This window comes from Rattus norvegicus, chromosome 1 (assembly GCF_036323735.1).
Source record: "Rattus norvegicus strain BN/NHsdMcwi chromosome 1, GRCr8, whole genome shotgun sequence".
NCBI classification, from domain to species: Eukaryota; Metazoa; Chordata; class Mammalia; order Rodentia; family Muridae; genus Rattus; species Rattus norvegicus.
The window spans coordinates 49435016-49459969 of NC_086019.1; the positions used below are offsets into that span (position 1 = coordinate 49435016).

At 44.7% G+C, this 24954-nt stretch overlaps 1 non-coding gene across 1 annotated transcript; it reads right to left on the reverse strand.

The window, feature by feature from the left end:
• Positions 1-15939: 15939 nt before the first annotated feature.
• Rnu6-546 (RNA, U6 small nuclear 546) lies at positions 15940-16045 on the reverse strand. Its single transcript, XR_005499962.1, has one exon. It is a non-coding gene; the product is annotated as a U6 spliceosomal RNA (small nuclear RNA).
• Between the last annotated feature and the right edge of the window lie 8909 nt (positions 16046-24954).

Below are 24954 nucleotides of genomic sequence, written 5' to 3' on the forward strand. Positions count from 1 at the left end.
AGGTTGTTTCTATATGTTTAAGAATGTATATGTGTGTAAGAAAAAGAGGGCAGAGGTCACAGATTCGAAAGAGAGCAAGGGAGGAGGTACACAGGAAGGAGTGGAGGGAAGAAAAGGAAAGGGGGAAATAATATAATTATATCTTAATTTAAAAATCTCAACTAATTATAGCTCACTGTAGCCAATGGAAACCTGCCTAGTTGTCAATTTGGATGATCATAGAAATATTGGCTCATAAGGCATGCACAACATTTTACATAAGGGACATGCTGTGACCCTGGGATCATATCCACATTTAGGGCCAGCAGAGGGGGAAGTGCACTGGGTAAATATCCCAGGCATGGCGAGTTTGTTGTTAAGAAATCTTCCCAGGGGGTTGGGGATTTAGCTCAGTGGTAGAGGGCTTGCCTAGCAAGCGCAAGGCCCTGGGTTTGGGCCCCAGTCTGAAAAAAAGAAAAAAAGAAAAAAGAAAAAAGAAAAAAAGAAAAGAAAATCTTCCCAGGGCACCACCTAGCAAATTTTATTCCCTTGAGTCAATCTAAATTTGTTCTCTACCCAGCAAACACCCTCACCTACACACACACACACACACACACACACACACACACACACACACACACACCACATGTTCAAAAGCATATGGTGTAAAATAAATAAATATTGAAAACTTTTCTGCATTGACAAATCCATATTGACCTTGTGTAGGTACAGTGGACCACTCCAAATCTGTCTGTGGTCTATGCCCTTGGAGATGAACTGATGCTGGTCTTGGCTTGATTAAGATCAATGCGAGAAGGTTTCTAGTGAGCTGTTCTTGTCTGTCCATAGGATCAGGACAACTTCTGTCAGCTCTAACCCCTTTCTCGGCTTCCGTGCCTTCAGGACACGCAAGTCTGGTAGACTTCGGGAGCCTAGAATTGACTTGCACGTCTAAGTTCTCCGGTTCTCTGGAACTTACACCCTCTGAAGGCAGGCAGCCTGCCTGCCCCATTCTTGTCCATTGCCCCAGGCCCTCAGTCAGTGTCTTCCAGATCGAGAGCATCCGGGAAGGAAACAAGAAAATGACCGAGAGTCTGCTTCTCTATAACTCAGGTAGAAATGATTGACTGAGGAGAGAAGTCACTGCCGTGGCTGAGGATGGACTGTGTGGCTAAAGAGGTCCCCATCCCACTTGTAGGCCACCTGCACTGCTTTTTCCTTCTTTTAAAATTGCCATGTTGTTGTTGTTGTTGTTAATTTATGGCACAATAAGAAATTCTACCTTTTTTTTCCTTCTTGAGACAGGGTCTCATGTGTCTCAGGTTGGTCCCTAATCTGCTATGTAGCCAAGGATGGCTTGGGACACTCCTCTTGCCTCTGCCTCCATGTATCAGGGCTACAGGTCTGTGCCTGGCTTTCCAGATTTTTCTAAATAACTGCATTATATGGATACCAAAGCCAAGAGAGAAGTTTAGCTTTTGTCGTAGTTTTCTTACTGCATATAAACTCTAAGCATGTGTTACCCCCTACAAAATCTAAACATAAAAAAAACAAACACAACAACAACAACAATGACAACAACAACGACCCCACTTTTATGTTTTGTTTTGTAGTTTTAAGGAAGTTAGGAATCAGGGCACATTCAATCAAGTCAGAACTCAAGGAACTGCAGCTCATCTCTCAATGCCAAAAGACCATCCGTCCAGTGCAAGAAGAATTATACCCTGGTGGGGAGACACTGGTGAGTACCAGGTCATAGCAAGACTGGGGATTCCATTTGCTTCCGAGCTGACAGTACCTGAGGAGCCAGTTCATGTCGTCCTCGAAGGTCAGAATGGCCCAACATCAAAATAATTGTTCTGCTAGTGGACAACTGATAGATTAAGTCTTGTTCTATTTCTTCCTCTCGTTGTAGGCCTTTCTCAGAGGTGGGGAGCTGGGGTCACTGTGGAGGCCATCTATTTTCACTGGTTGTGTGCAGGTGATAAGCCTTTTGCACATCCCTCTGCTCCTACCTACTTATCTCGCTGCCTGTAGTCTTTGTTTACACTTACGTGTGTGCCCTGGTAGATTGCGAACTCTTCTAGGGCTGGGTCTCTGGACTCATAATTCTCCTTATCCGAGCACAGCAAACTAAACATTTGGGACGTCAATTACAGACCTTGTAGAAAGGTGCACTTTTGCCCTGCGGTCCCTTCAAAGCCCGGGATGGTTGAAGTTGGCTTTAAATGCTAACTTGCTAAAATTTAGACTCACCTGAGCAGGGAGGCTCAACTGAAGAATTTTCTGCATCGGGTTGGCCTGTGGATAGATGGGAGGTAGGTGGTGGGGCTGTCCTTGGCTGTTGCTTGCCATAGGAGGAGCCAGCCAGCAAGCAGCATTCTTTTGTTTCTGCCTTCAAATTCATTCTCAAATTCCTGCCCTGGCTTCCATCACTGACAGACTGTGTCCAGAACAGTAAGCCAAACAAACCTTTCCCTCTCTTGTTTTTAAAGGTCAGAATGTTTTATCACAGCAATAGAAACAAAACTAGAACAGATCCATTCGGTAGTCAATAAATTTAAATGTAAAAACTGAGGTTTCGAAGATCCTTAGTTCAGCCTATAACAGGGAGGTTTGTCACCAGTCAAGTAGGGTCCAGTTATCTGGAAGAAGGGGCTGAGTTTCTTATATTTTGGGTTGTGAGCCTAGCCTTTAACGGCTGAGCTATCTCTCCAGCCCAAGTTCTTAAAGACCCTCTAAAAGTGTAAGAGACTTTGTAGTGAATAGAATATTCCGGAAATGCCCAGACAGTGAGTGAAGAACTTTACTTTTCGCAGAGAGAACTTCATAATAATAATAAACAACTCTGGTCAGGTATGATGATGCAAACCTTTAATCCCAGAGTTCTGCAGGCAGAGACAGGTGGATCCCCGAGTTTGGGGATATCCTGGTCTACAGAGAGAGGAAGAGTTCTAGGATAGCCAGGACTACACAGAGAAACCCTATCTCAAAAACCCAACAACAATAAAAGAATTCTGTGAACACTTTGTCACCAGGGGCAATGAGCTGGTTCGGTGGGTAAAAATGCTGGCTGCCAAGCCTAATGACCCGAGTCCAGTCTCGCAGGCCCACATGGTAGAATGAGACACCCAGTTTTCCACAAGCTGCCCTCTGACACCAACGTATACATTGTGAAACCTGTGCCTCCTCTCTCCCCAAATAAAAATTTAAAACAAGAAAATTGTGTTTCTGCAATGACACTCACATATTGACCCTGCCTCAGTTCACTGATATTGTACCTTTTCCAGCTACTCTACGTCTTGCCTACAGTCCAGGATCAATATTCTTCCATCCCATCCTAAGGGTATTTCTCTCTGTATGCTCAGACCTAGGATACCATGGCTGTAGAATAAATGAATTCAGACAAATGAAGGATGTGTAGGATGCTCATTTGCTGGAGTTTTCTGTGACAGAGTGCCACAGGGTAGCTAGCTGAAATAACAGAGTTTTTTTTTTTTCACCACTCTGGAGTCCAAGATGGACAGCAGTGTCTCTTCTGAGGGAAGGGTCTTCCCCAAGCCCCTCTTTTTACCTTGGAAATGGTTGTCTTTTCCCTGTTTCTTCACATTCTCTTCTCTCTGTGTCTCCAGATTCAAAGTCATCCTTCTGTGACAGCAGCCATATTGGATTAGAATCACCCTCGTGGCCTCGCTTTAAACTTGATGAGCTCTAAAAAGACCCTGTCCCTTAACAGGTCAAATTTGGAAGTGAATTGGCAGTGGGATCTTTAATATATGCCTGGTGTGGGTTGACGGGACACAGTTTGTCTCATAAGAGAGGTAGGGAACAGCTATCACACTGGTAACAGTGGTGGGTATCAGAGGGATCTAGCAAAAGTTAGCTCCCTGTGTGCTACACTCTGGAAAATGGAGCGAGTGACCAGAGAATCCCCTCTGACTTTGCTCATTTTCTGGAAAAGGCTCAACCAAAATAGAAAGGTTTTCCAAACTTTTATGGGTTGAGTTGTGTTCCTTAACAAAAAAACCTCCGAGTGTGGGAGCACACACCATTAATCCCAGCATTCAGAGGCCGAAGTGGGAGGATCTTTATAAATCTTTGGCCAGCCTGGTCTACATAGCAAACTCCAGAACAGCCAGGACTACATAGAGAAACCCTGTGTCAAACAAACAAGCAGACAGACAAACAAACGATGTGATCTTTCATAGGGGACCTGAGATTGCAAGAAAATGCCAAGGCGTTACATCACAAAGGAGCAGGGAATCTGTGTCTTCAGTGACTAGAGCTGGACGCCTTCATATTGAGGCTGCTGTTTATTTACACAGGAGAACCTTCACACACACACTGATGGACTATACGCAGACTGGAATGTACAGGCCTCAGGACTTCAACTGACATTCAGGCCTTGAGACCTTAGGAGCTGACAGAGAAAATTACACACCAGCATCTGTTTAAAAAACAGGGCCAGGCATGGTGGCTCATGCATTTAATTCCAGCACTCAGGTGGCATAGGCAGGCTGAGTTCTGTGCGTTTCATCTAGGTCAGCCTGACTCAACAAGCTCAACAAGCAGCTGTCAACATCGAAACACAGAACATTAATAGTGGCTGGGGAGATGGCTCAGTGTACTTGCTTTGCCATCATGAGGACCTGAGTTCAAATTCTACCACCGACACAGAAAGCTGAGCATGGCTATCATGCTGTTAACCCAGACAGATCCCAGGAGCCTGCTGACCAGACGATCTAGTGGCCAGCTTCTACTTCAGGGAGAATCCTCATCTTGAGGCAATGGGGTAGAGCAACAAAGGAAGATGTCTGATGCCTTCCTATGGTCTCTCCCTGCCCATACACAGGCATGCTCACTTGCACGCTCACAACCTACGCTCAAGTGTACACACGGGTGCACACGCACACGCGCGCACACACACACACACACACACACACACACACACAGGTGATGATGTTGATGGCGATGATGATGATGATGATGATGATGATGATGCCATGGTGATAAGAACATCAATTAAGGCTGAATCAATTAGTAGTGGAGCTCTTGCCTATCACAAGGGAAAATACAGCACAACTGCGAGGTCATAAAAGGGTGGGGAAGGTCGTTTAATCTCAGGGAATACTGAACTCTTCTTGACTCTAAAACTGCCTACACGGCTAGATAGGAAGTCACACTTTAATGTTCACTTGCTGGGCCTGATGGCTGAACCACTAAAATTTGCATTTCCTCTCCATCAGAGTCCCGGCTGATAGCTGAAGCCAGCTAGGAAGCTGTGTACTGCCACCTCTCCTGGCTGGCAGTTTCTGCCTCCTACGGATATCTTCCTCGTATCCACAGGGCCATTCAGCCATGCGTGAGATTTCGTGGAAAGAGTGGAATTTCCCAGGGTTGGAAGGGTTAAGCCCTGAGTCAACCTACAGCAAATAGCACACCCAGCGTGAGGTCCACCTGGTGAAGTAAGTTATCTGTGACTCACATCGCTGGATACACTGTGTTCTATAGAATGTTGGTTAGCAACTTGCTAGCAAACATCGTATCCAGTGGCTGTTGTGCATAACAGTGGAAAGGGAGAGATGGCCTACTCAGTTTGACTTAGCACCAGCTGATGACCTGTATGTGGTATCCAAAGGGACTTACTTGGGCATTGACTCCAAATAGGATCCCAGTATACGATGGGATTCCACTTCCGCACCAAGCATGGAAGCCAGAGGAAGGGCCCCTCCCCCCACCCCACCTCCAGGCTGAAGAGCAGAGTGTGACATCACCCACCAGGCTTTGGGAACAGGAAAAAGACGGAATAAGGAATCCAGCCCAAAGGTCCTCTTTCCTGGTTATGCTCTGGCTTTTCCAGAGGCTGAATGTGACTGCGGGCTGAGAAACTGGCAGGAGGTTGTGCTGGTTGGTGCTTTAAACTAAAACCTTAAAATCCACTAACAGCAGCCACATATCCTATTAAAAGAGCTTCCTTCATTTGTGTAAGTTAACAGGAATGAGTCTGTAAGAGGGTGGGGCTGTGCGGCTGGTCCTGGAAACTAGGTGTGATGAGTCGCTGTTTAGTTGCTAGGCGATGGGTTTTATGTGACAACAATTCCTTTCCTCTAAAGAACTAGAGTCCTCTTTCTATTTAATGAAACGGAGCATTTTTCTGGTACAAGAAGTACACAGCAGTTTACACGAATTTCCAATAGTATAGTAAACAGGGTTTATGAAAGGGAATACTAGTCCATAGAAATCATCTGCCTGAGGAGACAGGCTGCCTCTTCCCTTGTTTGTCTTGTCTGGCTGTGGTCTGCATGGGATAGATTGTCTCCGAGGTTTTAAATCACCGCGTCTGGATTTGCCTCTGCATTTCCCTTGAGCCTCCATAGAGAGGGAGAGCTTATCTTCGGAGGTGCTGCGTTGAGGCAGGGAAAAGACAATGGAGCTCCTCACCCTGGGATCAGGGTGCATGCACTTCTCATACCAAGAAAATGCTCCGCTTCCCTTAACAGAAAGAGCACCTCTAGCTCTTTAGAGGGAAGGAACTGTTGTCATGTAAAACCCAGGGGATAATCAACCTATCGGTTCAGATGATAAAACCAACATTGCCTTGTGCTGACTGGTTTTAGGTCAACTCGACATGAACCAGAGTCTCTTAGGAAGAGAGAACCTCAGTTGGAAATTGCTTCTACCTGATTGGCCTAACAGCAATCTGTGGAGCATTTTCTTGATTTCTTGGTGTGGGAGGGTCCAGCTCTCTGTGGGTGGGGCCACCCCAGGCTGGTGGTCCTGCATGCTCTAAGCAAGCAGGTTGAGCAAGCCATGGGGAGCAAGCCAGTAAGCAGCACCCCTCCACGGCCTCTGCATAAGCTCCTGTCTCCAGGTTCCTGCCTGGACTTCCATTGATAATGGATTTATGAGCTATAAGATGAAACTTATCCTTTCCTCCCTAAGTTGCTTTCGGTTGTGGCGTTTCATCACGGCAGTAGAAAGCCTAACTGAGATGTATCTGCAGAGACAACATGTGCTTGCCTAAGGGTATCTCAAAGGAGTCTGCTAAAAACACTGCACTATTCCTACTTCAGGGGAGAATGCTTATGGCCTCAAGTTTTACTGTATTAGGGCCGGGTGCTCAGGGTCGGGGTTTCATCACTAAACATAAACAACACTCTTCATGAAGACGACTTCACAGTGTCATTTATAGAAAGAAACATCCTTAAGCCGACTCTTGTGCTTTTACTTAATCTTTAAACTTTAAGCTTGGCTTAATCTTTAAACCTTGTACATCCTTTGAGGAATGTGACTTTGAAAGCCACGGGATCAGAGTGGCGAGATGGGTCAGGAGATAATGGCTCTTACTGCTAAGCCCAGAGACCTGAGTTTCATTCCCAAGACCCATATATAGGGTAGAAGGAGGGAACTGTGTTCTGCAAGTGTCCTCTGACCTCCATGCACGGCAGGGCTGTTCTCAACTAACTAGATATGTAAGCAAACAGATAGAAGTAAGCTAAAGACCTATAGAAAATGCAAATTAAAAGAATGAAATGCCACAATCAAATACAGCCATCGTAAAGACACCTAAGCATGACTCTCGAAGCTCACACCCACTTCTTAGGGTTGGGTATGATCCATTCCCTATATGTCACCCTGTCTGAACAAGAAATTCTCTTATCTTTTTCTGAGTGAAGGTCCCTAAGGGGGACAGGAGCTCTTCAGGCTGCTGGTATTTATTTCTCCTTGCTCCCACTAATTTCTTCTTTGGATGCTTTTTGATTACATTTATTTATTTGTTTTATTTGTCTAATGTGAGTCCATGTGTAGAGTTGTTTATTTTGTGTGCATTTGTGTGTGTAGCTATTTACTTCATGTGTATATGTATATTTTTATTTATTTTGTGTGTGTTCGTGTGTATAGTTATTTTTTCATTTCTGTTTTCTTCCTTCCTTTATTTGTGTTGTGTGTGGTTATTTATTTACTTATTTTGTGTGTGTTTATATGTGTAGTTATTTTTAAATTGTGTGTTTGTGTATCTATCTATTATCTATCTACTATCTATCTATTATCTATCATCTATCATCTATCATCTATCTATCTATTAATTATCTATCTATCATCTATCTATTATCTATTATCTATCTATCTATCTATCTATCTATCATCTATCTATCTATCATCTATGTTGTATGTGCTCGGATGTGCAGCAGAGAACTTGCAGGCATCCATTCTCTCCGTCTACTGTGTAGATCCAGGCATTGGATTCACATCATCAGCCTCGGCGTCCTCTCTCACTGATCCATCTCCTGGACCCTCTGATTGATTTTTATCACAATATAAAATGGTACCTACTATTGTTAACCTCTGTACCACATCTCCAAAGCCTCACTACCTTGACATCCTCTAACACAGCACTTGACCCCTAGAGTGGTAACACAATTATGGGATAGATGAACAAGTGGAGGCACAGCTGATTAATATGATGTTATGTGTTCTACTTCCAGGGATTTATTTTAATTGATTCAAGGCTCTTAAAACAGTGGGTGACTGGGATTACAAGAAGACAAATCTTTCCACAGACTTAATTTAGGGTCCTGTTTTATTCTGCCTCTGTGAAGCCCTATATCTAGATAGAAATATCAGTAGAAACTTCTCAGGTATTCAGAGTATGGATATCCTCTTAGGTTTATGATATTAGTTTGTTTGTTTGCTTTTTCTTTTTTTTTTCGGAGCTGGGGACCGAACCCAGGGCCTTGTGCTTGCTAGGCAAGTGCTCTACCACTGAGCTAAATCCCCAACCCATGACATTAGTTTTTAAGAAGGAAGTTTTAGGCTGGGGATGTATTGCAGTGACAGACTGCCTACTCCGCTAACATGCAAGCCCTGGGTTCCATTCCCAGCACCACACACGTAAGGCTCGAAGGCCAGTCCAGAGGGTCCATGTTTCCCTCAGGCCATGTGCATGGAATAGAGCCAGAGCTTTGCCACTCTGCTCATCATCTGAAGAGGCATCAGTTCAGCAGGAAGTAAGATGTGTGCTGCTCTCACTTCCTTTCCGCTGTGTAGGAAAATCTGTGGATGAACTTTGCCCTCTGGGTCTCAGAGAAGGAAAATACGTGCTCTGACAGGGCATTGGTCGGCTACAGGACTATGGTTTATATCCCCCATGAGTGAAATCATTAAGGGTTCTAAGCTCTTTCCTGAATCCCTCTGACTCTCACGACAGCCCCACAGGGTGTGTGTGTGTGTGTGTGTGTGTGTGTGTGTGTGTGTGTGTGTGCGTGCACGTTCTTCCACTATATATTTTTATAGATGAAGAACAAGGCACAGGGGTTAAAGAAGTTATTTACAGACCCTATATATGACAGAACAAAGTTTGGGTTCTAGACTGGCAAGGTCTAAACTGGCCTCTCTAGTCAAGAAGGGAAAAGAGGTACTGACTCAGAATGGTCATCAAGACGCCACCTTTTAACTGTGTTCTCCTTGGCTTTGTCCTGGGAGAGGCCTGATGGCTCACATGACCCAAGGCTCAAAGGTCTTGCACACACAAGTCAGCACAGATGCCTAGCTCAGCCCCAGCACCCACCTTGCCTTGATCTGAGATGGGACCAAGGTAGATAGTGCCTTCTCTGGGCTTGACTTGAGATCCACCCCTACATACTCATGTCCTCAAAACCTGGGACTGAACCTCAGAGGGGGCCATAAAAGGTGCTGTGAAGCCAACTGTACCTACTGAGAGTTCAGCTTCTGCAAGGGCAAGCCTGGGGCTACACCCAAGGAGAGGAGCTGGCAATCATTAAAGGGAGCATTCTATTCTCCACCCTTGTTGAAGAATGCCAGAAATACAGAAGACGAGCGTACTGCAAAGGAAGAAGCGGGTAGGGAGGTAGAGGGTGGGGGTGGGGGTGGGGAGTGAGAGTAGGGGGTAGAAGGTGAGGGGTGGGGAGGGGTCAGGCACATAGCACATCTCCCAACACACACACACACACACACACACACACACACACACACACACACCCCAGTTACAGCACACTCTCACTACAGGGTACTCTGTATACCACACACTCACACACTACGCGCTCCCCACCACTTTCCTTTATCAGCAAACCCTTCTGGAAGCATAGACAACAGCATTCCGGAGAGAGCACAACTCCTCTGCCTGCAGAAGGTGTAACTCCCACAGTAAATCACAGCAACTGCCGAAGAGCAGCCTCGGGCCCCACCCTGCCCGCAGGAAGTGAGAAAGAGCAAATAGCTAGTTTTTCTTTAAGGGCTGGTGCACATGTTAAGTAAGCGATTAAAAGGAGAGAGAGAGAGAGAGAGAGAGAGAGAGAGAGAGAGAGAGAGAGAGAGAGAGAGAGAGAGAGAGCTGTTTAAGAGGTAGTGACAACTTCTGGAGAAGCACAATAGGGCAGGGACCAAGCAGCAGCCTAGCGGAGACCACCGGATTCCCATAAAGTCTTTTATACAAAGCTCTGAAATTCCAGAGCCCTCGGGAGGCGGCTCCCTCTGTGGTTCAGTGGGGCTGTCCCCGCCAAGAATGTACTGAGCCTGTAGTGCCCTTGGGGCACCGGAGCTGTGGGCCAGGAAGGTTAGCCCTAGGGAGGAATTCCAGGATAGGCCCTGGGATCCTTTGGCATTAAGAAAATCAAAGTGTGACATCTTCCATGAACCTGGGGTTGTACTTCAGAGGGCCCCCACCATAAAAAAAAAAGGCTCGTCTATGTGCCCTGCCTTCAGGGCACAGAGTAAAGTATGACCTGAGAGGCTTGCAATCAAGTGGGACCTGGTTGACAGCATGCCACCTTCTGTGGAGCTGGGATCTATCACTCTGAAGGTGAGGACCTCCCCCAGTGCCAGCTCTGCTCTAGCCAGTGCGCAATCTGGATAGAGTTGTGGTTCACAGAAAACAAACGTCCACTTCCAGTCCCTTAAAAACAAAAGCATGCAAACAAACAAAACCCCAAGAGGCTACAAGCAGATGGCTTCAGAACCAGAGGACTCAGAGGTTCAGGGCTCTGGTGTGTAGGGAAATGGACTTCAGAGTATGAGGTGCACAAATTTTTAAGAAGCAAAGTAGAGAACAATTGAAGAAGATAATGGAGACTGACCTGTGACCTCCATACACATGTGCACACATGTACACATACACGTATGTACGTACCAAGATATATGTATTTCACAAAGGGTCTGTTAACTCCACCATGTTATGCCAAGGCTTAGAAGCCTTGGACTAGTCTTTGAGTATCAAAGGGCCAAGGAGGAAAAGGGAGGGCTTGATCAGTGAGTGCCCCAGTGGCTGGGAAGGCCTCCCAGAGGAGTTGTATTGTACCCTGCTATGAGACAGTATGAAGAAGGTGATAAATACCCACATCACCCTATATGTGACCTACTGAGTCCTCATCACGCATGGCCACCATATAGTCAAAGTCAAGGAACTAAAAAGTCAAGGCGGAGGCAAGGATTGAGCCAAGTGATGTAAGTGTGTGCTTAGTGGATGTCTGGCAGTGGGTGTGAACAATATAAAGAATCCTTGTTGAGGGCTGTTGTCATCTTTTTATTACCAGGAGTGGGGGAGTGGCATGTCTCCTGTTGGCTTCTGGGCCCTAGGCCAGCCTACTCCACACCTGCTGTCCTCCCTCCATCTATGGCTCCTGGGGTGCAGGGCAGCCATGACTGGAATGGAAGGATATGGCATGGCATTGAAGGAAAACTTTGTGGTGTTGCCTGATACCTTCTGGGCTGGTTCTCTGTCAAAGGGAATGTTTGCAAGATGGCATCTGTCCACCCTTCTGTTGCCAGCCTCTCAACACCCCTGTTCACAAAGCTCTTGTGCTCTTGCAGGCTCTTGCAGAGAGCCATGGTAAAAAAAAAAAAAAAAAAAAAAAAGAGAGAGAGAGAGAGAGAGACATTAGACAACCCATCACTAATGAGTCCTGTCTTGAGGGACAAGGGAAACCCTGGCTGCTGCTTCTCTGGGTGGAACAGTCTGGGGAACAGGACTTGAGATGAACGCCTCGGGTAGAAAGTTATTTTTCCCTCCAAGCTGGCTGTGGCAGCACCCACTCGTAATTCCAGCACCTGAGAAGCAGAGTGAGAAGGATCAGACGTCTGTGGCTATCCTATGGAGTGGGTCTGAGGCTGGCCTGAGCTGCCTGAGACCCTGCCTTAAAAGAAAGAAATCAAAGCAAATTAACCAACCAATACACACAGAACAAAAGGCCACAAAGCAAGCCAAGCACTCATTAGCACTGAGCTGTCTAATGACTTTTCTCAGCTGCTTGGCACTCTGCAAGGCAGCAAGAACTAGCTAGCTTCGAGAACAGAGGTGCGGAGAGGCTGGCAGCAGAAGGGCGGACAGACGCAATCTTGCAAACATTCCCTTTGACAGATAACCAGCCCAGGAGGTATCAGGCAACACCACGTACCAGCTGGGCCCTGCCGGGGAGGAGCCGTCGGGTTCTCGAAGGCATGACAGGAATCTAAACAGAAGTGATTTATTTCCCCAACTTGCTGGCGTGCTTTCTCCCTACATTTTTCTTCCTGTCCAGGAGGGCAAGGCAAATGATCTTTCAGTCACTTGGCAAGGTTCCATTTTTTTTTAAATGTATTTGCACCTGAAACTGTGAGTCTGTTGGGTGGATGGCAGCGTACAAAGTTTCTCCCCTTTATTCCTTAACTGTGTCTGTATTTCTGTGCACGTGGAGGTTAGACGTCAACCTTGCCTCAGGAGCTCGGGAGCCACCGCCTTTTTTCTTTTAATTGTTGACGTTTTAAATTTTTTGATGGGCTTAAGAACAAAAGTACAAATTATATTTTACTAAATTTTTAAAATGTCATATTTTAACTATGATATATACACATATGTTATATATACACACACACATATATACATATATATATATACATATTATATATGTTGTTTTTGACAGCAGGCTCTCTGACTGCTCTGGAACTCATTATGGACATCAGCCTGGCTTTGAACTCACTGAGATCCTCCTGCCTCTGCCTCCTGGGTGTTAAGATTAAGGGGTGTGCACAGCCACGCCCGGATTTAGTTATTTTAATGTTTGAGATTGTAATGTAATTGCATAATTTCCCCTTTCTCTTTCTTCTCTCCAAACCCTCCTTGCTTCATATTTGTTCTTGCTCTCTCTCAAGTTTATGCTGCCTTTGTTCATTATTGTTGCATGCATTGTGTATGTCTATGTGTATGTGTATGTGTGTATATGTGTGCATATGTATGTGTGTGTGCATGTGTATGTCTGTATGTGTGTATGTATGTGCATGTATATGCTTGTATATATGTATGTGTGTGTATATGTGCGTGTATGTGCATGTATGTGTGTATGTGTATTTGATGTATAAAACTTGCTCAGTCTGTATAACACTGTATTTGTGTTTTCAGGGCTGACCACCTGGTATTGATTGGATAACCTATCGGTGTTCTCTTTCCTGGGGATGACTGTTTCTCCTGACTGCAGCATCCCTTAGTTTTCTGTAGTTCTCCATGGAGGGTTGAAACCTTAATCCACCTTGTCTTTTATCTTACTGGAACCTGGGACTCACTGGCCAGTGAGCCCCAGGGCTCCTCCTGTCTCCACCTCCCTGGCACTTGGATTACAGGCATGTACCATCATGGCTGGCTTTCGACAGGGGCTGTGGGGATGGAAGTCAAGCCCTGGTGCTTGAGCAGCAGGTCTTTTGATCACTATGCTATCTCTACTTGATGTTCCTGGTCTTTATCTGATTGTTTCAGTAACCGGCCTGGTCAGGCGCACTGATGTTTCCCAAGTGAAAGACAGAGTAACAGGAGCAGCCTTTACTCTTCCCTGCTGGGCACAGAACCCTACTCTATCAGTTCCTGATCTAGTGCCTTCCTAGAGAGCCCCACACCTGCCTCAGAAAGAACTCCCTGTACACTCCCACTGCAGCTTCGGAAAACAAAGTTTACTGTTGCTAGAAGTCCCTCCCATCTGTGGACTTCCTCATCTCTGATCCCTCAAGATTCGTACCATAATAAAAAGTCATCTCACTGAAGGAAGGGGATTCCCTGGGTTCCTCCTCTCACCACGAGTCTGGTGACGGCATTTAGCAAACCACCTAACAGGGGATTGGCAATCTGTAAATAGAAGACTTATTGCTATTGTCATTGTCATCAGGGTGACCAAGAGAAACCACAGAGGGCCAGGCATAGCAGACGCAGCACCTTGTGCTGGGTTCGCAGGCCTGGACAGGATATGACTCCTGCCTCTGGCAGCCTTCTGGTCACTGTGGAATGATCAGTAGGGAGCATCTCACAGAAAGGGTGTTGGAATTGAGAGTGGGAATGGTGGGCTGTGCTCTCAGAGAGTGCCTAAGGGACAGGCTGACTGTGAGAAGGGAGAAAGCAAGAAGGTGACTTGAGCTGCTCTCTCCAGAGAGAGACAAGAGGAGGGAAAGAGAGAGAGAGGCGAGAAGAGCAAGCCCTCTTCGGGGTGTGGCAAGGTCTAGCTTGGCTGGAATGGAGATGGGAGGGAAGGCAGAAAGAAAAGGCACAATGGGGCCATGGATGAGGAATGTCCATCCCTCCGAACCATGCAGGAACAAGAGCACCAGGAACTAACGGGCCAGTTGCCGTTGTGGGCCATGGTGGCACCAGCAATGGGAACTGAAGTACGATCAGGAAAGATCAGGGCAGGAGTCCAGAGACTCCCTGGAAGTTATGGACCTCTCTTAGGAGATAATCACCTACGACCAGCTCAGTGGCACACCCACCCACCCACGTGTGTCATCCATTGTGGATCGTAGGTGATTGGTTCTCTCCACTGTACAGTTAAGGAAACCACTGCCCTCAGTGCTCACTACGCCCAATCACCTTGCTACACCCTCCCAAGTGACTACGCAGGCTCCAGTGTGAAGTCCACAGTTCTTCCATGCAGTTCACTGCATGTTCTCTGCATGTGTAACCCGATCCCCCTAACCACTGGGTCTAACTGCTTAATGAAAACGCTGGAACCACGGCATTCCGCCGAGCGCATCGTTCAGCCTGCCCACGGCCCTCAGTCTCCCCTTGTTTCTCAGAACGCTGACATCTGTGAGGCTCATTAAATAGTGATTTTGTTAGACCGTTCCTCACTTTGGGCTTGTCTGATGTCCTCCTCCCAGGTTGAAGTGAGGTGTTTGAGTAGCAACGTCACAGGAAGGGTTTGTGTTGTTAGTGCAGCTTATCAGACGGAGAGGGATTCCACCCACTCTGTTATCAACACCATTTATTTCTTTTCTTGACAGGTCCTGGCTCAGATTTATTTAGACAAACAGGAAAACTCTGTGTAGACGGCAGCCCAGGAAGGCACCGGTCTTTCTGTCTTCACATGGATAGCGGGAGCCCTCTGTCCCAGAATCTTCATGGGGCCCAGGATTCTTGGCCCTGACCAGCAGAGCCCAGGGATGTGATGGGCCTCTATAGTTCAGCATGGGCAATGCGGACAAATGAACTGAACTGTGGTTGAAGCACCGGGGATTGGGACTTCCACAGAATTGACCAGGGCCCGAGGGACCTGTGCCACACAGCACTGGCACCGCTGGTCCAAAGCTTCTCTAACACTCCTTCTGGTTCTTGGCAAACCACATGCTTGTCAGGAGCTGCTTTACAGTTTCTAGAGTTTTGCTTCTTCTATGATTTTGGTGCTACTGTGGGGACGGTGCTGTGTCTACCCGATAGCTGGACGGTAACCTTAACCTTGATTACTTGGCTCAGGTGGTTTGTCAGATTTTCTTCACCATGACATTACTTATTTTCTTTCATTTTTAAAGAAGTCTTTGAGACCACGTAAATAACCCATTTCTCACCCAATCCTGTCATCAGATTTAGAATCCGCTGATGCCTCTTGCTTTATTACCATGAAGGTTACTAAGGGGTGGGTTTGTTTGTTTCTTTCTTTCTTTCTTCCTTTCTTCCTTTCTTTCTTTCTTCCTTTCTTTCTTTCTTTCCTTCTTCTAAATATGGAAAGCTTCACGAACTTGTGAGTCATCCTTGCACAGGGGCCATGCTAATTTTTTTGTATCATTCCAATTTTAGTATATGTGCTGCCGAAGTGAGCACTAAATGGTGACTTTTTTTTAAAAAAAAATATTTATTTTTTTATGTATGTGAATATACTGTCTCTGTCTTCAGACACACCAGAAGAGGGCATCAGATCTCATTATAAATGGTTGTGAGCCACCATGTGGTTGCTGGGATTTGAACTCAGGACCTCTGGAAGAACGAACAGTCAGTGCTCTTAACCACTGAGCCATCTCTCCAGCCCAAATGGTGACTTTTTAATCCTATAGTTTTATCTACATTGATTCTCATGCTACTATAAGATTGAGCTATCTATTATCTATTTATCTATCATTCATCTATCATCTATTATCTATCATCTATCTGCTTGTCATCTATTTATCTATCACCTATGTGTTTATCATCTATCTCTCATCTATCTACCATCTATTTATCTATCTATCTATCTATCTATCTATCTATCTATCATCTATCTGTTATCATCATTTTACTATGGACTCATAGGTTCCAATTTTATTAGATGGATCTATAATTTCTTGCTACATACTCAAATATTTGTTTATGTTTTAGATTTATTTATTCTTACTCTATGTCTATGAGTGTTGCCTTGTGTGTATGTTTTATACAGTGCCCACAGAGACTGGAAGATGGCATTAGACCCCCTTAAAGTAACATGGTTGTGAGCACACAAGTGGGTGCTGGGAACAGAACATTGGTCCTCTGCAAGAGCATCAAGTGCTCTCAACTACTGAACCATCTCTCCAGTCCCCGTGATATATTTTTTGATGTTTGAACTATTCCAGATTTGGCTAATGAATGCATATTGTTTAAGTTGGCTTCTGGGTCCCCCTGACTTATCTCTATGACACTTGGGGGCTTTCTGATGTTCTAGCTTCTACACAGCATTCTAAGTTTATCCGGTACCTTTCCTGACTGTTACAGTGCCATCTCACTTGCTGTGTTAAAACAGCATGACCAAGGGGTTGGGGATTTAGCTCAGTGGTAGAGCACTTGCCTAGGAAGCGCAAGGCCCTGGGTTCGGTCCCCAGCTCCGAAAAAAAAAAGAACAAAAAAACAAAACAAAAACAAAAACAAAAACAAAAAACAAAACAAAAAAAAACAAAAACAAAAACACAGCATGACCAAAAGCAGCTAAGAGGAGGGGAGGGTTCATTTCACCTTACAACTCCAGGCCATAGTCCATCATTGAGGGAAATAAGAGCAGGAACTTGAAGCTAAAACCCTGGGGAAACACTGCTCGCTGATACATTTTCTCCCTTCTAGCTTACCTAGTCTCTTATTCAGCCTAGGACTTCCTGCCCAGCCATGGTGCCATCCACTATGGGATGGATTCTCCCTATCAGTGAACAGCTAAGGCAATTTCCTATAGGTACAACCAGCCAGGCAGAGCAAGTGTTCACAAGCATTTCTGAATTTCCCTGTGATGGATTATGGGTCACATACTCTTCACAGAGAGTTGTCTCTAGAGACTCCATATGTGGCATAGATGTTTCCTTTCCGAGTTGTCTCTAGAGACTCCATATGTGGCATAGATGTTTCCTTTCCAACCCCGTATGCACCTCCGAATGCCTCATCAGGTGTTCGTCCCATAATTTGCATTCCTCAGGCTCCACTGATACTTTTTAAAAGGAACCCTGTCTTTGTATAACCAGTAGCATTAGTGCTAGAATGTGCCCCCCTCAGTGACTGTGATATTCTGTAATGTCACCTCCACAGCTAGAATCTTCAGTGATGTTCCTGGATAGGTGCCAACAGAGAGCCTCATCTTGCCTTTTGTAATGTTGGTTTAAAAAAAAAAATCCTTCAACTTGAAGTTCTTAGACAGGAGTGTTAGAACTAAGCATATTTAATGATACCTCTCCCTAGTGCTGCTGGCCCATTTGCTTGCTCTTCAGGAACAATGGTGTCTACGGAATGATTTCCCTCAAGCCCCACAAAGTTACCTCAAGTTCTAGTCCTAAGGTAGAGAGCAAAGTACATCATGGAAAAAACCAAAGAAACAAAATACCTCAGGGCTGGTATTAGGGAGGAGACCTGCGTATCACATCCGGTCCTTCACCATGAAAGTCAGTCAGCTGTCTTCAGGAAGTGGCCTTCCTGATAACACATTGCCTTTGGGATGAGGCCTTTTAGTGAAGGCCTGAAGCCATTTTTTGTTGGATGGCTTCATCAGAGACACTGCAGGATCCTAAGGTCTTGTGAGTGCTGTTGCCTATAATCTCCATTTGCTGCCTCGGTCCTTTCAACCTTGTACACATTCTTCCATTCTTCCATGTGTGCTGCTTGCTTACACATCTCTCTCATCCCCAGTAGAGCACAATCCTCTCCCTTCGCTAGCATGAGTCTCAAGTCACATTGTTTGCATGTACCTGGGATGGAGGAAAAGACCAAGAATCCTTGGTAGGATGGATGGATATTTCTAAGGAGTCCACTTAAAATGTAGATCAGTGGTTGATGAGATGACCCAACAGGTAAGAGCATTGTCATCAAGCCTAACAAGAATTTGAACCCAAAAACCCTCATAGTAGAAAGAGAAAAGTAAGTTGTACACGCATACACAGACACATGAAATTTGAAGAAAAAACTAATGTAGATTGGACACTGAGGTGAAATCTGTGTCCTTTTGCTTAGGAAAAATAAAGCAAGCTCTCACTACTATGTGACCTCTCAGTTTTGTCAACACTGCTTTTGGTGGTGGTGGGGTAACAGTATAGAGTTTTCAACCGCAGCACTTGGCAGGAGTAACGACAACGAAATAACCCAAGTCAACTGCACCCTAATCACACCACAATGACAGGAGTCAAAAGGAAAATCAAGACCAGTACATTCAGATATATTGGCACTGGGCATCTGCTTAATTTCACACCCTGCCTGTGTCACTATTTTTATGGCTAATAATTGGTCAGCTCTTATATGACAGAAGCTAATTTCTCATCACTAAAATAAAAATTTTGTGCGAGAAGGCTAAAACTAAAAGTACGCATTTGTAGAGAGTGAGCCTTTCTCATTTCTATCGAATCGGCTGCTTACCTGGTGGACTCAACTGACCCAAATAAGCATTTGGGCGTTAAATATATAAATATATGTTGCATAAAGACCCTGGTTGAGTAAGGGACAAATTATTCCACTTACATTCAAATGGCTTAGTTAATATTTTATGGTTCTATTCAGTTCACATAAAACATATTTGGGAATTGTACTAGTCAGGGTTCTCTAGAAGGCTAGAGTTTGTAGACTGAGTATACATTACATGGGAGAATTTATTAGATTGGCTTATAGTATATTTATTATGGAAAGTACATTCCTTTGATTGACCTATATGCCAGAGAGGCTGAGCCTCTAGTAGCTACTCAGCCCATGGGTGCCTCTGTCACCCATGGCTCTGAAACCCCAGATCTTTAGCCCACATTATAAGGCCTAAGAAAAGGGATCTCCATAGCAGCAAAGGATGCAGCAACAAAGTAGATGCACTTACCAGCAGGGAGCAAAGATGGGCCAGGAAAACAGCTCCCCCACCCCTGCTTTCCCTCTGACCTCTTTATTCTGGGGTACCTAATAATCCTTAATCCTCCCTGTAAATACCTCTCAGATCCTCCAGAACATCCTAGACCTTCCCAGAGTTAACCCCAGGCCCAATCAAGTTGACAACCAAGATTAACTGTCACAGATGGATAATGGCTTGTGTTCTGACTGAACAATGTCAGGAACATAAAGGAGCACATTTGTCTTTCCCCAGTGTCAGAACAATAAAAAGTTCAAAAGATACACCAATTCTGTTGATGTTAACTCACCACATACTCCTGATTTGGCAATAATTCTAATCCTAGTACTAACCCTGAGATCACACATACTCCACACAATGATAAGTGGGTCACAAAATGGCTCAAAAAGGTTTATTAAAACTGTTTCAGGGCAGACATGGCGGTATACACCTTTAATCAGGTATGAGGATCTTCATTAAGTTCGAGGCCAACTTGGTCTACATGAGTTCCAGACTAACCTGAGCTACAAAACAAGATCATAAAAACAAAACGCTGTTGTGGGGTTCATGGGTTGACTGAAGACGGGAATAGAGAGCAGAGGGCCACTGCAGTTGGTTAGTTGGGATGGTAACATGAGACCCAATCACAGAGCTGGCTCCAGAGACACCGTGACCAAAGCAACTCTTAAAAAGGAAAATATGGAATTGGGGCTGGCTTACGGGTTCAGAAGTTTAGTCCATTATCATCAAGGTGGAAACATGGCAGCATCCAGGCAGGCATGGCGCTGGAGAAAGAACTGAGAGTTCTACATCTTGTTCCAAAGGCACCCAGGAGAAGACTGTCTCAAAGATAGCAGGGAGGATCTCAAAGCCACCCTACAGCAGCACACTTCATCCAACAAGGTCACACCTAATAGTGCCGCTCCCTGGGTCAAGCTTATTCAAACCACCACATACACCAACCACGATTCAAGTAGTCTTACATCCAGTGGGGGTTGGAGGGTGTGTATGCTCAGCTGAAGCCCCCAGGGCAGAATCAGGAAGTGTGTCACTTGTTGATCCAATGACTTGTTAGCCAACGGTCTGACAATAGATTAAGGATGCTAACAAAGCCAGTACTAGCTGTGCTTCCTTTTATAAGGCGAGGGGGTTATATATTGATTGGCTGATGTTCAATAAACTCACCGGCCAGGCTTTTCTGACATAGTGTTGACATACCCATGTGTTCTTGATTTAATCTGGTAAGTTCAGAGTTGTTACTGCTTTTATTTGTTTAAACGTGTTATCAGTTTGTGCCTCATAGTTTGCACTGGAGAGTGACTGTTAATGAACACAAGCAGGCTGCAGAGTTATTTGGCTCTCACAGTGGAGCCAACTGCTCTTACGAAATGGAGTCACTTAGGACAAGACACAGTCTGAAAGATTAAGAATATGGAGTAACTAAGAATAAAGTATAACTTGATCTCCAGTTTGTCACGTTTGCTAGTGACTTCCACTACCACCTGGTGTTCACCCTGCCCACTCATACTACACAATTTGCTGCTTAAGTCTCTTTTTGATTAGCAGTGTTGAAAACCTTTTACATGTCCTACACAAAAATCTTTTGACAAGAAATTTCAATAGCTTTAAAGGGAAAAATATCCTCTGAAGAGAGAGAGAGAGAGAGAGAGAGAGAGAGAGAGAGAGAGAGAGAGAGAGAGTGTTATATTTATACTAAAAAGAAACTTCTTTTAGTTAAAATCTGCTTTCTGCCTGGGCAGTGGTGGAGCAGGCCTTCAAACCCAGGACTCCAGAGGCAGAGGCAGGTGGGTCTCTGAGTTCAAGGCCACAGAGTCCACTCTAGTCTACAGAGTGAGTTCTAGGGCAGCCAAGGCGACACACAAAAAACTGATCTCTCTTAAAAATAAATAAATAAATAAATAAATAAATAAATAAATAAATATTAAACAAACATCTCCTTTCTGTTCTGTTTTTTGGTAAACGTGTGTTTCCTTCTGTATGTACTTAGTCTTGCCAGGTTGAGTCATGTTCATGAAGTTTATAGGGTTGGAACCACAGACTAGAAAGAAAACATATTTATTACCATAAAGGTAGCCTTCATTTTCCTGATGACAGTTTGTTAACCAGGCTCTTTGGCTAAAACGTTTTCAAAAAGTTCTACTAAAAAATAACAATATAGCATGTGAGATGGCTCAGCAGGCAAAGGTACTTGCCCAACATCTGAGTTCTATCCCTGGGATCCACACGGTGAAAGAAAAACAGCACTTATTCTCAGGTCTTTATACACACTATAGCCTATAGACACATACGACACAAATCAAGGAATAACTGTTGTGGTAGTATGAATAAGAATGGCCCCCATAAGCTCATATATTTGAATGCTCAGTCCTCAGGAAGTGGCACTACTTAGGAAGGATTAGGAGGTGCGGCCTTGTTGGAGGATGTGTGTCACTGAGGGTGCACTTGGAGGTTTCAAAAGCCCAAGCCAAGCCCAGCTTTGCTCTCTCACCCTGCTGCCTTCAGATCTGGATTTAGAACTCTCAGCTACTTCTCAGCCCTGTGTCTGCCTGTGAGCCACCACACTTCCCACCATGATGATAATGGACTAAACCTCTGAAACTGTAAGTCAGCTCCAACTAAATGATTTCTTTTGTAACAGTTGCTGTGGTCATGGAGTCTCTTCACAGCAGTAGAACAATGACTAAGACAATGGTAATAAAATTTTCAATGTAAAATACCGAATGTTTTATGCTGGATAGTTTCTCTGAAGTCATTTGTCAAATGAATGACAATTAAGTCTGAGGCCGCCATTTGGCTCTTTGGGTTGATCACTGTTAAAGTTTCAGAAAGGACATTTGAACTGACTATGGTAACTATAGTAACATATGGTAACTATGCGTTAATGCAAAATGCTGCCTGACTCTGAAACCAGTGCAGTCAGTGACCGTGTCTCTGTAGAAGGAGCATAAAGATATGATTCATCGTGACTCAATGTGTTCTCTTCTTGACGAGTCAGGGGAAGGGGCAAGAGAGAGCTCGCAGTTTTGAATGCTGACTCATGTCATTCACTAATCTGGGAACATTAAATGGCTCAGCCAATCTTTTAAGTAAAGTAAGGAAATGGAAATTCAGGGGTTGGAAATCCACACATTGTCAGACAGAAGGGAGGCTGGGGTTAAACACCAGCCTTGTTCCAGGCAGCGCCCACCTCAGCTTGCTTTTTTGTAGTCGAGCCTGGAACTTGTCAGGTAGCTCTCAGTAGGAAAACATAGCAGAATATTTGAAGGCCATTCTTATCATCCGATTGCTTCCTAGTTCCTAATCCTAAGCAGATCTGAGATCACTCGGCAAACAGCTCTGTCTGCAAAGCTGTGAGCTCACAAGAAACCAAGATCTTAAAAAAACAAACACCCCCCCCCAAAAAAAATCCAACTTTGTCCTGTAGACTTAATATGGTCTGCCTAGTCAGGTTCTGTCTGTCTTAAATTAGCAGCAAGACAATATCTTCTTGACCTCAGCTCCTGTTGTGCTGCCTTAGACCGTTTCCAAGTAAGTAAGACAAGGGAACACAGAACACTGATAGGAGGAAAGGAAAACTCCCTGAGGTGAGGCCATTTTTCCCCCCTGGCTTCGATGATCTCCAATGTTGAAAAAGACAGAACACAGGAAGGTCTGTAACCTCTTTAGTGACTGGAGCCACCGAGAGGAAGCAGGGAGGCGATTTGTGATTTTCAGTGGAAAATAAGTGGACCCTGAAGATGACCTCGTATTTTGGATCTGGATTTGGTAAAGCAAATCCAGACAGCAGTTACCTTAAGAGTTAAAGATTGACGGGGGCTGGTTCTGTGCACGGTTTATTCAGATGCTGATTTCCGTGCCCAGAGACCTAGTTCCGGTTTGGACGTTAACATTGGCATTATCATTGGAGCATCTCCTGTCTCCATGTTGTGTAAAAATTGTGTTCCAGCACCTCTGATAAAGAGCTGACCAGCCAATAGTTGGGCAGAAGAGTTAGGAGGCAGGACTTGTGATCCCAGTGAAAGGGTCTCTGGTGAGGACCACAAGGAGACAGCAAGTGAGCATGAGGATTCATCATGAGCACTGGCATGAGGAGGTTGCCAGGGAAGTGGCTATGAGGACATATATGGACATATTTGGAGCAGAAGCAGCCAGGGCAAGACTAAGATGGGTAAGTAACTGGGCACGTTGAGTGGGTAGTAGGCAGCCTAATCAGGTTAGATTAGGGTTAGAATAGATAAGTATCTGCCCAGCTATAGTGCTTGAAGCTTGTTAATAAATATATGGTCTCCAGCTCAGTACTTGAGAGCTAGAATGGGCACAGAAAAGCCCTGAATTACTATTACAAAGGACGCTTTTATTTATTCATTGAATAGATAGGAAGAGTGACTCAAGATGGGCTGCGGAGATCATGGCTCAGTGGCTAAGAACACTTACCCTCTTTCAAAGAACCCAAGTTTTGTTCCCAGCACTTACACAGCAGCGACAGCCACCTGTAGGTTCAGTTCTGGGGGATCTGATGCCCTCTTCTGGGCTCTGAGGGTTATCAAGCATGTATGTGGTACACACACAGACATGCAGGCAAAATACTAACATAACATGCAAATAAATCTTTAAATGAACTATTTCAAGAGGTGCAATGATTTTACAACACGGGTCAGTTTTAAACTTATAGCAAATCACTTTAAAAACTAGTTTTTTTTTTTAAAGATTAAAAACATTTTTATTTTATGTGTATATACATGAACCACTGCATGCAGGTGTCAAAAGAGGTCAGATGGGGGCAACTGTATCTCCTGGAACTAGGGGTACGGTGGGGCTGCTCTGAGCTGCCCAATGCGGGTGCTAGCACCTAAATCTTATTCATCTCCAAGGACAGTCAAGTACTTCTTCCAGCTGCGCCAATTCTCCAGTCTGCAACTAGTTATTTTCTAATACAAGAAATGTCACATAATGAAGCATGTTGGTGCACGCCTTTAATCCTACCATCTGGGAGGAAGAGGCAGGGGGATCTCACTTAGTTCAGTTAGTGCACTGTTCACTAGAAAGACCCTGTCTCAAAAAAACGAAAACAACCACAAAAACAAACAAACAAACAAACAAACAAACAAACAAAAAACAAGGAAAGAAAGCACACGGTAGTAGTTGAAGGCACATGAAGTCAAAAGGCTTTCGTATATACAGCTTGGCACTGCTATCATGCTACCATGAGATTTCTGTCAAAATATGTAAGCTCTATGGGCCTTCAAGTTGCTGGTTCTGGGTTTTTTTCAGCATTCTTCTGTCTTGACTTTAGAGCCCTTGGAAACAAATACAGTTAACAGTGACATGGAATTTGGAGATTCACATAGGTCTTCATGGCTGGTCATCAAGAGCTCTTTACCCATCAAGCTATCTTGCCAGCTCTTTTAAAGTATCCTAAGGATAC